Below are 13,143 nucleotides of genomic sequence, written 5' to 3'. Positions count from 1 at the left end.
GAGTGAAAGAAGGGAGGGAGGGAAGGCACGAGACAAAGAAATGAACACGTGCCGGCCTCTGGCCCAGCCCTGCTGGAGTTTGGGCTCCCTGCCCTCACATCGCCGCGGGCACCAAGCTTCCCGCTCTGCCCGGTGAGGGCACAGGCTGAGAGCTGAGGTAACCTGCAAAGGCCCGAGGGCGGGGGCCCGGCCAGGCTGGCTTCCGTGTGGCCCGTTGCACCCCAAAAGCCCGCTCTGCCGCCCTCCCACCCCGACGCAAACAGGTGAGCCACGGCAAGCTGGACCGAAGGCTTTGCATTGTTCTAAAAAATTACCGTCTAACTATGCAAACAGACACCAAGTTTTAACAGCAGAGAGAGTTTGCTTATGGCGATACTCAGTCGGGCCCGCACCGCAGGCATGACTCCCGGGCTGCGCCGGGTCCTGCAAAGCACCCGTGCGAGGCGCGGCGTAACGTGCAGCGGCAGCTTCCCAGCCGCGGCCGCTGAGGCAGCTGGCGATCGCTTTTTCAAACAGCACGTGCAGACCTGTGTTCACAACTACCTCACTTCTGTGGAACAGGCTCCTGGAAGCGAGCGTAAAGGGCGCGTTTTCAGTCGATGCTGCCAAACTGCTGTCCGCACGGGTTGAGGGAACCTGCGGAGAAGTGCCGCGCTCCCGGCGGAGGGTCTGGCCTGCTTCCAGCTCTTTCCTCCCGACAGGGCCTCCAGGGCGCCCGCCAGGCGACGCGCTCTCGCCGCCGCTTCCGGGCCTCAGCGCCTTGTCACGGGCTCCTGCCTCGGGGCCCCACATTTCTTCCCGTCGCGACTGGCAGGAGGCCCGCGACCCCGCACCCTTCGAAGGACCCGAGTGTCCCCTAGCGCCGACAGCCCGCCCCACCCGGCTCCAGGAAGGGCGGGAAGGAGGCTAAGGGCCGAGCTCATGGAGAGGGTCCTGGAGTTCGGGAAGGAAGTGGGCTCGGGGGGCACCCCGAACACTGAGGGGACCCGGCCCGGCGGGCACAGAGGGGGCGGGGGGCAGGCGGCTCTGCCCTGCGTCCTGCCCGGACACCTCCGTCTGGCCGTGGCCCTGCGCCGCCGGACCTCTCCCGGCGCCCTTCTCCCCCGGGGCCCGAGAAGCCTCCCCGGCGGCCCGCCCCGGACGCCGGACTCAGTCACCGTCACCCGGACGCCCCCCCTCGTTCACTCACTTTCATCCGCACGCTCCCAACTACCCGCGCCAGGCGCCCGGGGCCGCTTCCACGCTCGGCGCGCACGTGCTCCGCCCGCACGTCCGGGGAGGCGGCGGGAAGGCGCAGTCGCTACAGAGTATCGAGGCCTCCGCCAATCCCTGCGAGGGCCCCGCCCGACGACCCCCGCCCGTGCCCTGCGCCCCGTTAAGTCCGGGGGACCTGCGGGTCCGCCCGCCTGGGTTTGGGGCGTTCCGGTGGTTCTCGGGGAGCCGAGAGGTTCTCGGGGGTCCGTGGCATTCGGGGGGCTGCACGGGAGCCGACAGGTTGGGGGGCGAGGGGGGGCGTCGGAGGCGCCACCCAGCCTGCTTCTGCGCGTTCTCAGTTCCCAGAAGGAGCGGAGCCGGGGTCTTAGGGGTGCTGGGCTGGGGTGGAGGAGATGGCGCCACGACCTCCGCCCCTGCAGCAGGAGGAAGCTGTGACCCTGGATTAACCCCACGCCACCGCCCTGGAGCTCTGCGGAGACAAAGCCCGGCTGGGGTCGCAGCCCGGGGGGCAGACACCCCCGCCCCTCCCGTGCCTCCACACCCCCAGCCGGAGGCCCCCGGGGATCCCACCCCCGCGTGACCCTGGGGCGCAGCTGCGCGCGGCGGAGAAGCCTTCGCGACGGTGGGGGCCTGGGGGCCTGAGTTCTCGGTGACCCTGGTCAGCCACGCAGGGGAAGCCTCTGAAGTGCCGCCGTCCTGGCTCGGACACGGTCTGGCCTCTCCCCTGTGCAGTTTAGTTTGCGGAGATGTTGCACACACAGCAAGCTGGAAGGCGCTCTAGAGAGGAGACCAGGAAGGTTTCGAGTTGCTTTTTAAAGGGTGGTCAGTGCAAAAATTCTCTGACATCAAAGCTCATGCCTAAACTTACGCAAAAGACTTCGGCAGAAAGAGAAACATTTCAGCGTTTGTTCACTTGAAAATCTGGAAACGACCCAGGCGCCTGGTGGACTATTGCTAAACACATCACACTTCAGAAACAGGATGGGCTCCTGGAGGGTAATTAGTAGTTGCGCGGAGAAAGAATGCTTCCTGACCCGACTAGTGATACACTGTACAATAAAAATGGCTGTTACAAAGCAGTGTGAGTGAGACGAGCCCATTTGAAAAGTACAGACACAAAATGATGTATGCCACATGTTAAACCCTGGTTGCCACCGGGTGACAAAATTATTCTTTTATTACTTTTATTTGGCTTTAAAATTTTTTTCTTTTGCTTATCCATGTTTTCTAATTTGTATAAAAAGACAATCTTCTGTTTTTCTCGTTTTAAGGTTCTTTTCAAGAAGTGAGAGAAAACACATAGACAGCAGGGTTGGGGGAAGCAATCCCCACCGTCCAAATACACTAAGGCGGACATGGGTGAACAGAGAGGAAATTGGAGATTTGCTGCAGGAAACCCTCCTGTTGTGGGAATGCGATCACAGGCCCTTTCTACAGGACCGGGTGGTGCTCAGTGAGAATATTCCTGGTTGCGCTCCACCCATGAAGCATCAGTGAAGTTAAAACCTCAATGGAAACCAAAATGTCCAGGTACCTATGTTATTAAATTTAAATGTAATTCAACAAATTTTATGATTCTAATTCATTGTTATAAAATCAGTTACTTTTTTTGGCTGCCAGGTGAGAAGTTATTGTTTACAAACATTGTCTTATTTGAGCCTCCCAAGCCCCCTCTGAGCGAGTTATGTTCCCTTGTTACTAAAAAGGAAATAGGTCCCAGTGCGTTTAAAACACTTCCAACCAATAAGTGGCCTCCTTTAACTGTCAGACTCAAAAGCATACATTCTTAACTTAAGCGCATAATAATTTCAAGTATTCTAAATCAGGGCAAACTCTTCATAAGGTTCATTTTTAATAGAGATCTGATCTTCCAACAAAAGGTAGGCCAAAAGGTAATTATCCAACACCCACTGTAAATAGAGGCTGCCTCTCTCTTCCATGCTCACTAGTCTGAAATGCAATCATTACCACATAACACAACCTAAGGCATACTTACCTGCTATTTCCCGATTTTCTATTCTCTTCTGGACCCAGGCTACCTGAGGCGGACTCCCAGTTCAATTGCTTAATAGCTGTGTGACTTTGGACAAGGTACTGATCCTGTACCTTCTCTCCTCTTGGTAAAGTTTATGATTTGTAATAATAACAGGCCCTCTTTCCTCTTCGGTTTGAGATCATTAAATGAGTCAGTACTCTACACGCACTATCTTCTTTACCATTTTGTTTCTTACCGGCGTTGTTCACTTTTAACACATTCAAAATCTGGTAAGGGAACTTCCGCCTTAGGACTTCTCCTTTTCAGAAATGTCCTGGCCATTCATGTACTTTCCCCCATAATGAGTAGCTGAACACATTTTTAAAAATCCCTGATCCACGCAAGGCTGCAAGCCCATCTAGATACAGCCTCCTAAGAACCTCTACTTCACCCTGAACCCCTCTTCCCTCCAGGGGAATTACCTTCGTTCCCAGAGGTCCCCCTGAGGGAGTTCCTCGCCCACCTGCACTGCCTCATGAAGCCTTCTCGAAGCCCCAGGGTAAGTACCCCCTGGCAGATTTGTCAGATTTGTCTAATCTGTCTGTATATTGGGGTGCTTGTAGCCATTGAAGACCAGTCCTTTGGGCCGTTCGTTGGGTTCACAGAACTACGGGGAGCAGGCCGTCTGGGGAACACCCTTGGGAAACCAATGCCTGACAGAAAAAGAGAGGGGATGTTTGACGTCCTGGGTAGAAGGCTGAGAAGGACAGAGGGAATGTAAACAAGAGCTTGAAAGAGTGACTCAGCTGTCCTTCCTTTCTCGGAAGATGGCAGGTGCAGGTGGGGTAGGGAACAGGAAAACCCTCCCAACATACTGACCCAGAGGCACTAGGAATGCTTTTTTTTTTTTTCTTTTTTTTGCTAGAGAAAATATTTTTAAAAAAAAATTTTTTTTTTAGATTAATAGCTACTCTATTTATTTATTTATTTTTAGCTGTGTTGGGTCTTCGTTTCGTGCGAGGGCTTTCTCTAGTTGCGGCAAGCGGGGGCCACTCTTCATCGTGGTGCGCGGGCCTCTCACTATCGCGGCCCCTCCCGTTGCGGGGCACAGGCTCCAGACGCGCAGGCTCAGCAGTTGTGGCTCACGGGCCCAGTTGCTCCGCGGCATGTGGGATCTTCCCAGACCAGGGCTCGAACCCATGTCCCCTGCATTAGCAGGCAGATTCTCAACCACTGTGCCACCAGGGAAGCCCTAAAAAATTTTTAAAGATGAGATGAGTATTACCGATTTTTCCTTCTGCTTCAGGGTCAAAGGTGGCTGGGCAGTGGTGCTGTGCCCAGACAAGGCCCACTTCACCTGCTACAAACCTTCTTTCCCTCTGGTGGTAGGTCAGGTGCAGGGTGGGGACAGGGACTCAGAGCCCAAGGTCTATTTAGTGAGCATATGGGCCTCTGTGAGGTGGGTATTTTGCCATCATTCCCATATGACAAGATGCCCATCAGAGAGGTTAAGTCACTGGTCTACTCACAGAACTGGTAGGGGGTGGGTTTGAGGTTAGCCCACTCCCATCTGGCCCCCAAGTGTTGGTTTTCACGTCACCCAGCAGCACACTGACTCAGAGGGTGGGGGAGAAGGAGGGAAGTCTCCCTGCACACTACATTCTCGTTCGTTACTCAGTAACCATGCTTGTTACACTCCGGGCCCAGGCTGGACACTGACATCACAGATGAGTGAGTGTCCCTGCATTTGAGGAATCCATCCTCTCAGGACCTGTTGATTGCCTACTCTGTGCAGAGCTGGAAAAACTCAATCTATCTATTTTTGTCGTTGAAAAAAGCCTAAATAGATATTTAACCAAAAGCATTTTAAATTAACATAATATTACATGTGAAAACTTGCACAGACATACAAGTCCAAGAAAATGAAAGCACATTGTGAAAGTTCTTGATGATTTTGATTTTCTATCCTTGTAAGTTACATAAAGTGCACAGATCTTTAGGGTTTACCTCTGATTTTTCCATACGTGCAGATACTGTGTCCTCACCATTTCCAGCATGCTTCAAGGCTGTCTCATGCTGGTGTCCAGTCACTATCCCCCCACGGTGACCACCCTGGACTTAAGTCACCAAATGTTAGCTTTGCCTGTTTTTGCACTTTATCTGCCTTCTCAAATGCTACAAAATTTCCCCCATGTAACCTTCTAGAAGGTCTATTTTTTTCCCCTTTACATTTAGGTGTACAATTAATCTGGAAGTAATTTTAACTTATGGTACGAGGTATGGGTGTGTCAACTCCCCCCCCTCAATAGGACATCCAATTTACCTGATTTATTGAAGAGTCTTCACTATTGCTTTACATAAAACCATACTATTTTAATCATGGGATAAGTCGATATTCAGTGTGTATCCTTCAGTTTTCCTCCTCTTTGTCTTTGCTATGCTTCACGCTTTGCATCTTCACAGGAATTTCAGAATCAGCTGGTTAATTTTGACAAAAATGCATCTACTAGGACTTCGAGATGGCACTGAATTTATAGATCAATTTGGGAAATTTTTTTTTATATAAATTTAGTTAGTTAGTTTTGGCTGCCTTGGTTCTTCGTTGTTGTGCACGGGCTTTCTCTAGTTGCAGTGAGTGTGGGCTACTCTTCGTTGTGCTCTGAGGGCTTCTCATTGTGGTGGTTCTCTTGTGGAGCATGGGTTCTAGGCACGTGGGATTCAGTAGTTGCGGCACACGTGCTCAGTAGTTGTGGCTCGCGGGCTCTAGAGTGCAGGCTCAGTAGTTGTGGTGCACAGGCTTAGTTGCTCCACAGCATGTGGGATCTCCCCAGACCAGGGCTCGAACCCGTGTCCCCTGCATTGGCAGGCAGATTCTCAACCACTGCACTGGGAAGTCCCTGGGAAATGTTTGAGAACAATATTGAGTCTCCCAATCCACAAATACAAAATAGATCTCGTTTATGAAATTTCAAGCAATATTTTGCAGTTTTCTGTATAGAGGCTTTTCACACCTTTCTTTAGACTTATTTCTAATCATTCAATATTTTTGATACTATTGTCAATGGTACTTTTAGTTCAATTATCTAATTGTTTTATAATATACAGAAATACAGTAGACTTTTGTATACTGACATTCTACCTAGCAACTCTGCTAAATTCACTTAATTCTAACAGTTTATCTTCAGCCTTTTTTTGGTTTTCTAAGTACATAAACATATTGTATAGGAATGGCTAAGTTTTCTTTCTTTCTTTCCAATGTTGAATTAAAGAGGTAATAGTTGTAATTTTTTCTACTCTTATATGCAAGGAGAGAGCATTAAGTATTTCACCTGAAATGAAATGATGTGTTTGCAACATGAAGTGTCTGTGATAGATTTCTTTCGTAAATATGCTTTATCAGATTAAGGAAGTTCCTCTCTATTACTAGATTTAAGAGCTTTTGCTATAAATACCTGTTTAATTTCATCACTTACTTTTTTTCTGCGTCTCGGGTTTGTTTTTCTCCCTTATTCTGTAACTGTGATGGATCTCAGTGTGTGTGGGTTGTTTGTTTGTTTGTTTTGGCTGTACCACCCGGCATGTGGGATCTTAGTTCCCCGACCAGGGATCAAACCCGTGCCCCCTGCACTGGAAGCATGGAGTCTTAACCACTGGACCACCAGGGAAATGCCGTTTTTTGGGTTTGTTTGTTTTTTTAACAGTAAACCATCCTTGCATGGATACAATAAACCATACTTGATCATGATATAATTTTTATATATCACTAGATTCCATCTGTTAATTCATTGTTTAGGATTTTTGCATCTCTGTTCATGAGAAATAAATGTCTACATTTTCATTTTTTTTCTACTGTGTTTGTTGAATTTTGGCACCAAAGTTATGCAGGTCTCAAAAAAAGTATTGGGAAGCATTCTCTCACTTTTTCTATTCCCTGGAAAATTTTATAGAATTGGAATTATTTCTTCTTTAAATTTCAGAAGAATTCACTAGGGAAGGCATCTAGACGCCAAGCTTTCTTTGTGGAAAGGTTTTTAATTTTGGATTCAATTTCTTCAATAGATTTAGGACTGATTTGTTTTTTATTTCTTCTTATATCCAATTTAAGTTGTGATTTCTAAGGAATTTGTCCTTACTATCTAAACTGTCAAATGTGTTTGCCTATTGCATAACCTTCTTTTACATTTACTTTATTTACTTTCATGTAAAATCTGTTGTGATATCCCATTTCATATTGGATACTGGCAATGTATTTTTATCCTCTTTCTTGCTTTTTCTTTTTCTTTTTTTCCCCAGTATTTTATTTTAACATCTTTATTGGAGTAAAATTGCTTTACAATGGTGTGTTAGTTTCTGCTTTATATCAAAGTGCATCAGCTATACATATACATATATCCCCATATCTCCCTCTTGCATCTCCCTCCCACCCTCCCTATCCCACCCCTCTAGGTGGTCACAAAGCACCAAGCTGATCTCCCTGTGCTATGCGGCTGCTTCCCTGTCTTGCTTTTTCTTGATCAGAAGTGAATTTTATTAATCAAAGAATCAACTTTCAGTGGCAATTTCTCTTTTGTACATTTGGTTCCTATTTAATCAATTTCTGCTCTTCATTATTGCCTTCCTGCTACTTTCTCTGAGTTTAATTTGCTTTTCTTTTGTGGCTTCCTGAAATAGAAGGCTAGATAATTGGTTTTCAACCTTTTTCTTAATACATTAAAGCTATACATTTTCCTTCACTTTTTACCATTGTATTTTACCATCATTTATGTAAAAATATTTCCTAATTTCTGAAATTTCTCAATCTAACATTACTATTTTTGTAATTAAGAAGTATCTGAGAGGAAAATACTTTGAGACTAATATTTGTTCCTCATAATATTTTTGCTTACAAGTTTTAGTATTCATTAATTCCTGCCTGAAACAATCTTTACTATAGTGGCTGCCTAATGACAATTTTCTAATTTCATCATTTCTTCTACATTTATCAGTTGGAATTCTCCCGCCATAAATGGTTTTTCTCCAGCCCCCTCCATTATTTCAGTGCAACCTATTTATATTTATTTTTTCTTCTGTGTGGTTCTTTGTTCTTTCAAATAATTTCTTTTGTAATTTAGGCTTCATATTGTTCCAGTTGTTACTTTTATATCTTCTTATAGTGCCCTGAATCCCACTTTTCTCCATCTTTTATTATCAGCCTAACAGTTAAAGTGGTATCCTTTGCTTTCCTCCTAATATCAATGGCAGTATCTTACTTCCCCCAACCCTCTCTTTCCTCTTCTTATGCTCACTTCATATTCTTACTTTACCAGAAAATATCTTTATATAGTATTCTTCCATCTTTGCTCAACCCTCATTTTAGTCTTAGATGTAAAATTAAATATATTAAATGCTCACCATCAGCCCTTTAGCTGGAAGCTCAACCTCTAGTATATTCCTCAAAAAATTAATTTTTGTATATGGTGTAAGTATAGACCAAGACACATATTTTTCTCAAACAGATGTGCAAGTGTTTCAGCACCATTTTCTTTGTAAAGACTATTCTCTTTCCAATGAATTGATTTTGTAATTTTGACAAAAATCAGTTCACTATGTAGTGTGTAGTTTTATTCAGGACTCTCTTCTGTTTCACTAATCTATATGTCTGTCCTTTCACAATACCACAGTCATAGCTGCTGTAGCTTAATGACAGGCCTGGAAATCAAAGAGTATGTCTTGCAACTTTGTTTTTCCTGTTCAAAATTTTGAGTATTCTAGTTCCTTTGCTATTCCACATAAATTTTAGAATCAGTTTGTCAGTTTTCACAGAAAATCTTCCTGGGAATTTTATTGGAATGGGATTGAGTCTAAAAATCCGTGTGGAGAACACTGACACTTTAACGACATTGAATCTTCCAATCCATTAACAGGGCACCTCCTCCCATTGTCCAGGTCATTATTATTCCCTCCTTCATTGTTGTTCTCAGCATACATTTCATGTCACTCACATTTAACTATTCCATGGTTTTTGGTGCTATCATAAATAGCTGTGCATTTTAACCCTAATTTTCCATTGTATATTGCAAGTATGTAAAAATAGAACTGATTTTTGAATATTGATTTTACATTTTGCTGTCTTGCTAAATTGACTTGTTATGTTGGCTTTTTTAGTGTGTAAAGTTTTAAATGGTGTTTGAGTGAAGGCAGTCATGCTGTCTCTGAATAGTTGTCGTTCTTCCTTTCCAATCTGTATCTTTTTAATTTCTTTTTCTTGCCTTATGCAGTCAGCTAAGTCTTCCAGTACAATGCTGAAAGAGTGGTGAGAGTGGATATAATTGACTTGTTCTCAATCTTAAGGGAAGCTATTCACTCTTTCACCATTATGACATTAATTGTAGACCAGCGGTCCCCAACCTTTTTGGCACCCGGGACCAGTTTCACGGATGACAATTTTTCCATGGACCAGGGGGCGGGGGGATGGTTCAGGAGGTAATGCGATTGATGGGGAGTGATGGGGAGCAGATGAAGCTACGCTCACTCGCCTGCTGCTCACCTCTTGTGTGGCCCAGTTCCTAACATGCTGCAGACCAGTACCAGTACTATGGTGCCCCCTGGGGGTTGGGGACCCCTGCTGTAGACATTTTTCAGATGTGCTTTATTAGTTTGAGGAAGCTACTTCCTATTCCCAGTTTTTTGAGGTTTTTTATCATGAGTGCTGTGGAATTTGAACAAATGCTTTTACTACACCTGTTGATGTGACCATATGATTTTTTTTAGTTGGTCAGGTATGAATTAGTGATTGGATTTTGAATATTGAATCAGCCTCAGCTTTGTATACCCAAGATAAACTCAAATTTGCCTTCATGTATTACCCTTTTATATATTACTGGATTTAATTAACTAATATTGAGGCTTTTTACATCTATGTTCATGAAGAACATTTGTAGTTTTTAAAAAATTTGTAGTTTTTTCTTTTAATCAGTGTGACACTGATTTCATAAAATCGGTTAAGAAGTATTTGTCATCTATTTTCTGGAAGAGTTAGTATAGAATGGCTATTACTTCTTTCTTAAATGTTTGATAGAAATCACCAGTGAAATGATCTGAGCCTGGATTTTTCTTTGTTGGGAGAATTTTAACTATGAATTTAATTTCTTTAATAAATGTAGCACTATTCAGGTTACCCATTTCATATTGTTTTGGTGGTTTGTGTCTTTCAAGAATTTAGTCCATCAAAGTTGTCAAATTTGTGTTTTGTGTTGCTTACCCCTTCCACTGTTTTTGTTTCACTGGTTTCTGGTCTTATCCTTACTATTTCATTCCTATTTACACTGGGCTTTACTCTTCTTTTCCTAGTTCCTTAAGGTAGGACTTTAGATTATTGATGTGAGACCCTTATTCTTTTCTAATGTAAGCATTTAGTGCCATTAATTTCCCTCTACACACTGCTTTTTCTGCATCTCAAAAAATTCGATGTTGTATTTTAATTTGTACATGTTGTATATAATAATTCAAAATATTTCCCATATTTTTCTTGAAATTTCTTGGAGCCATGAATTACTTAGAATTGTGCTGCTTAATTTCCAAGTGTTTGGAGATTTTTCTGTTCTTGTTGCAATTGGTTTCTTGTTAAACTGCACTACAGATAGAAGAAATTTTTAATGGTTTCAATTATTTAAAAAATGCTAAGATTAATGACTTAGGACATGACCTGTATTGATGAATGCTTCACAGGTAATTGAAAAGAATACATACTGTGCTGTTGGATAGTCTAGACATGTCTACCAGGTCTAGTTTATTGATGGCATTATTCAGTGCTTCTATAGCCTTGCTGATTTTTGGTCTCCAAGTTATGTTACTGAGAAATAACTGTTGAAGTGTCCAACTAAAATGGTAGAGTATATTTCTCATTTCAGCTCTGTTTTTGCATGATTTTGAAGCTTTCTTGTTAAGTGCATGCACATTTAGGATTGTCTTTTTGGTAAAATGATGCTTTTCATTATATAAGGTACCTATATATTCCTGATAATTTTCTTTGCTCTTTGAATATATATTTACTTCCAGAAAAGGGTACATATTTTCTAATGTCAGCTCTTAGGCTGGGAGATAAGGTGGGGCTGAATCAATCTGATCTGTGTTTCAGCTGACTGAGCTTTGTTGAAGCTTTTGGTTGAGTTAGTGCAAAACTGCCTTCAGATATTTTGAGGGCAAATCAGAATGTTTCCCTCAGCAGGGCCTGGAATCTGAGCATGGAGACATTGTAGAGATTTGCTTCTGCTCACAGCCAAGCTGCCAGCTCTCAGAGCTGTGCAAAACAACTCCTTGCCTTACAGCCTGTAGTTTAAATATTTGCCTGTAGTTTATTTTGGTTTTTCTAAATAGACAATCACATGTGCAAACAATAGGATTTTTGTTTCTGCCCCAAACCCCAATTCCTTACAACTTTCTGTTCTCACATATTGGCTAGAACTGCCATTGTATCGCTCAATAAAATTGATGAGCATTCTTTTTCTTAAAGGTATACATCTACTGTTTTATCATTAAATATGACATTTGTCAGTTTTTGGAACATACTCCTTGCAAAGTTAAAGAAGTTAATTTCTATCTCTAATTTAATAACATTTTAAAATCATCTATGGGTATTACAGCCCATCAAATGATTTATCTACACATACTGAGATACTCATATGGCTTTTTTCTGGTAGTGTGGTTAATTTTACAAAAAGATTTTCTAATATTAAATCTTCCAAACATCCTAATGTGTTTTAATTAGGATCAGATTCAGGTGCACATAACAGAACCAACTCTCCTCCCAACGAAAAAAGAAAAGATGCCGTGAACAAGACAGTTCATCTCTCTTTTGTATAAAAATATACCCAGACTTGGTGGTCTAGGGCTGGCACAGCAGCTCCATCATTACCAGAGAGCCATACATCACTCTTATCTCTCTACTGCACTCCAGCAGACAGCTTCCACCCTCAGGAGGAATTCAGATTCTAAGATGGCTGCTGAGTCTCCGGACATCCAGCGTGTTGCATATTAAAAAGAAAAGATGAAAGCACACTAGGGGGCTTTCCCCACTTGTTTTCCTTTTGAAAAACCTTCCCATTATCCCTCTTGGTAACTTCTATGTCCATTTCATTACTCAGAATTAGCAGCATGATCACACTTAGCTACAAAAAGAATGGAGAAATGCAGCTTTTTAGCCGGGCACATCACCATTATGAAAAATACAGTGATACTGTTGGTAATGAGGAAATACTGGGTTCACTACTAACAGTCTGCTACACTTAATAATGTCATGACTTAAAAAAATAAAAACTCTACATTACTAGATGCATTTTTGCTATAATTCCATTCAGGATTTTTAAATCTATGTTCACAAATGACTTTGTCATTTCCCCCCAAAATGTCTACTTCCTGTGAAATATTGTAAAATGTTAGAATTATCTTTCCTTTAACTTTCCTGAAAATTATCAACTATTACTGAAAGTCTCTGGAACCTCTTCCTTTTCTGGGGCTGGGGCAGAGTTAGAGGAACTAGGTAGATTTTCAAGCCAGAAATTCAATTTTTAACTTTCCTATTTTGTTTACTGGTTGCTGATCTATTGATTTTTGTTGTTTCATTTATCTGGAAAATTTTCCATTTCATTTAAAATCAGACCCAATCCAGCATTATCCTTTCACACAGTATTTGATTTATGCCTTCAACATTATGTTGACATCTCTGGCTTCTACTGGGAGAGGCTGAATGTGGATTTGCGTCACACAATACAGCACCTTTAAAATCTAATTGACCCTGGATAGTGGGGAACAGAATATATGTTTATTCTTTATTTTGTGTATGTATCTTTCTTGAAACATCAATGACAAAATACATATTCATGATATTTTCCAGGTTTAGGGGATAGACTGTAGCAGATATCTGAAATTCTTTCCTTATGCAAGCCTTCTCTTCCCTTCTGTAAATCATCATTCTT

This window comes from Eubalaena glacialis, chromosome 15, assembly GCF_028564815.1.
Source record: "Eubalaena glacialis isolate mEubGla1 chromosome 15, mEubGla1.1.hap2.+ XY, whole genome shotgun sequence".
Lineage (NCBI taxonomy): Eukaryota > Metazoa > Chordata > Mammalia > Artiodactyla > Balaenidae > Eubalaena > Eubalaena glacialis.
This window is presented reverse-complemented; position numbering follows the sequence as displayed.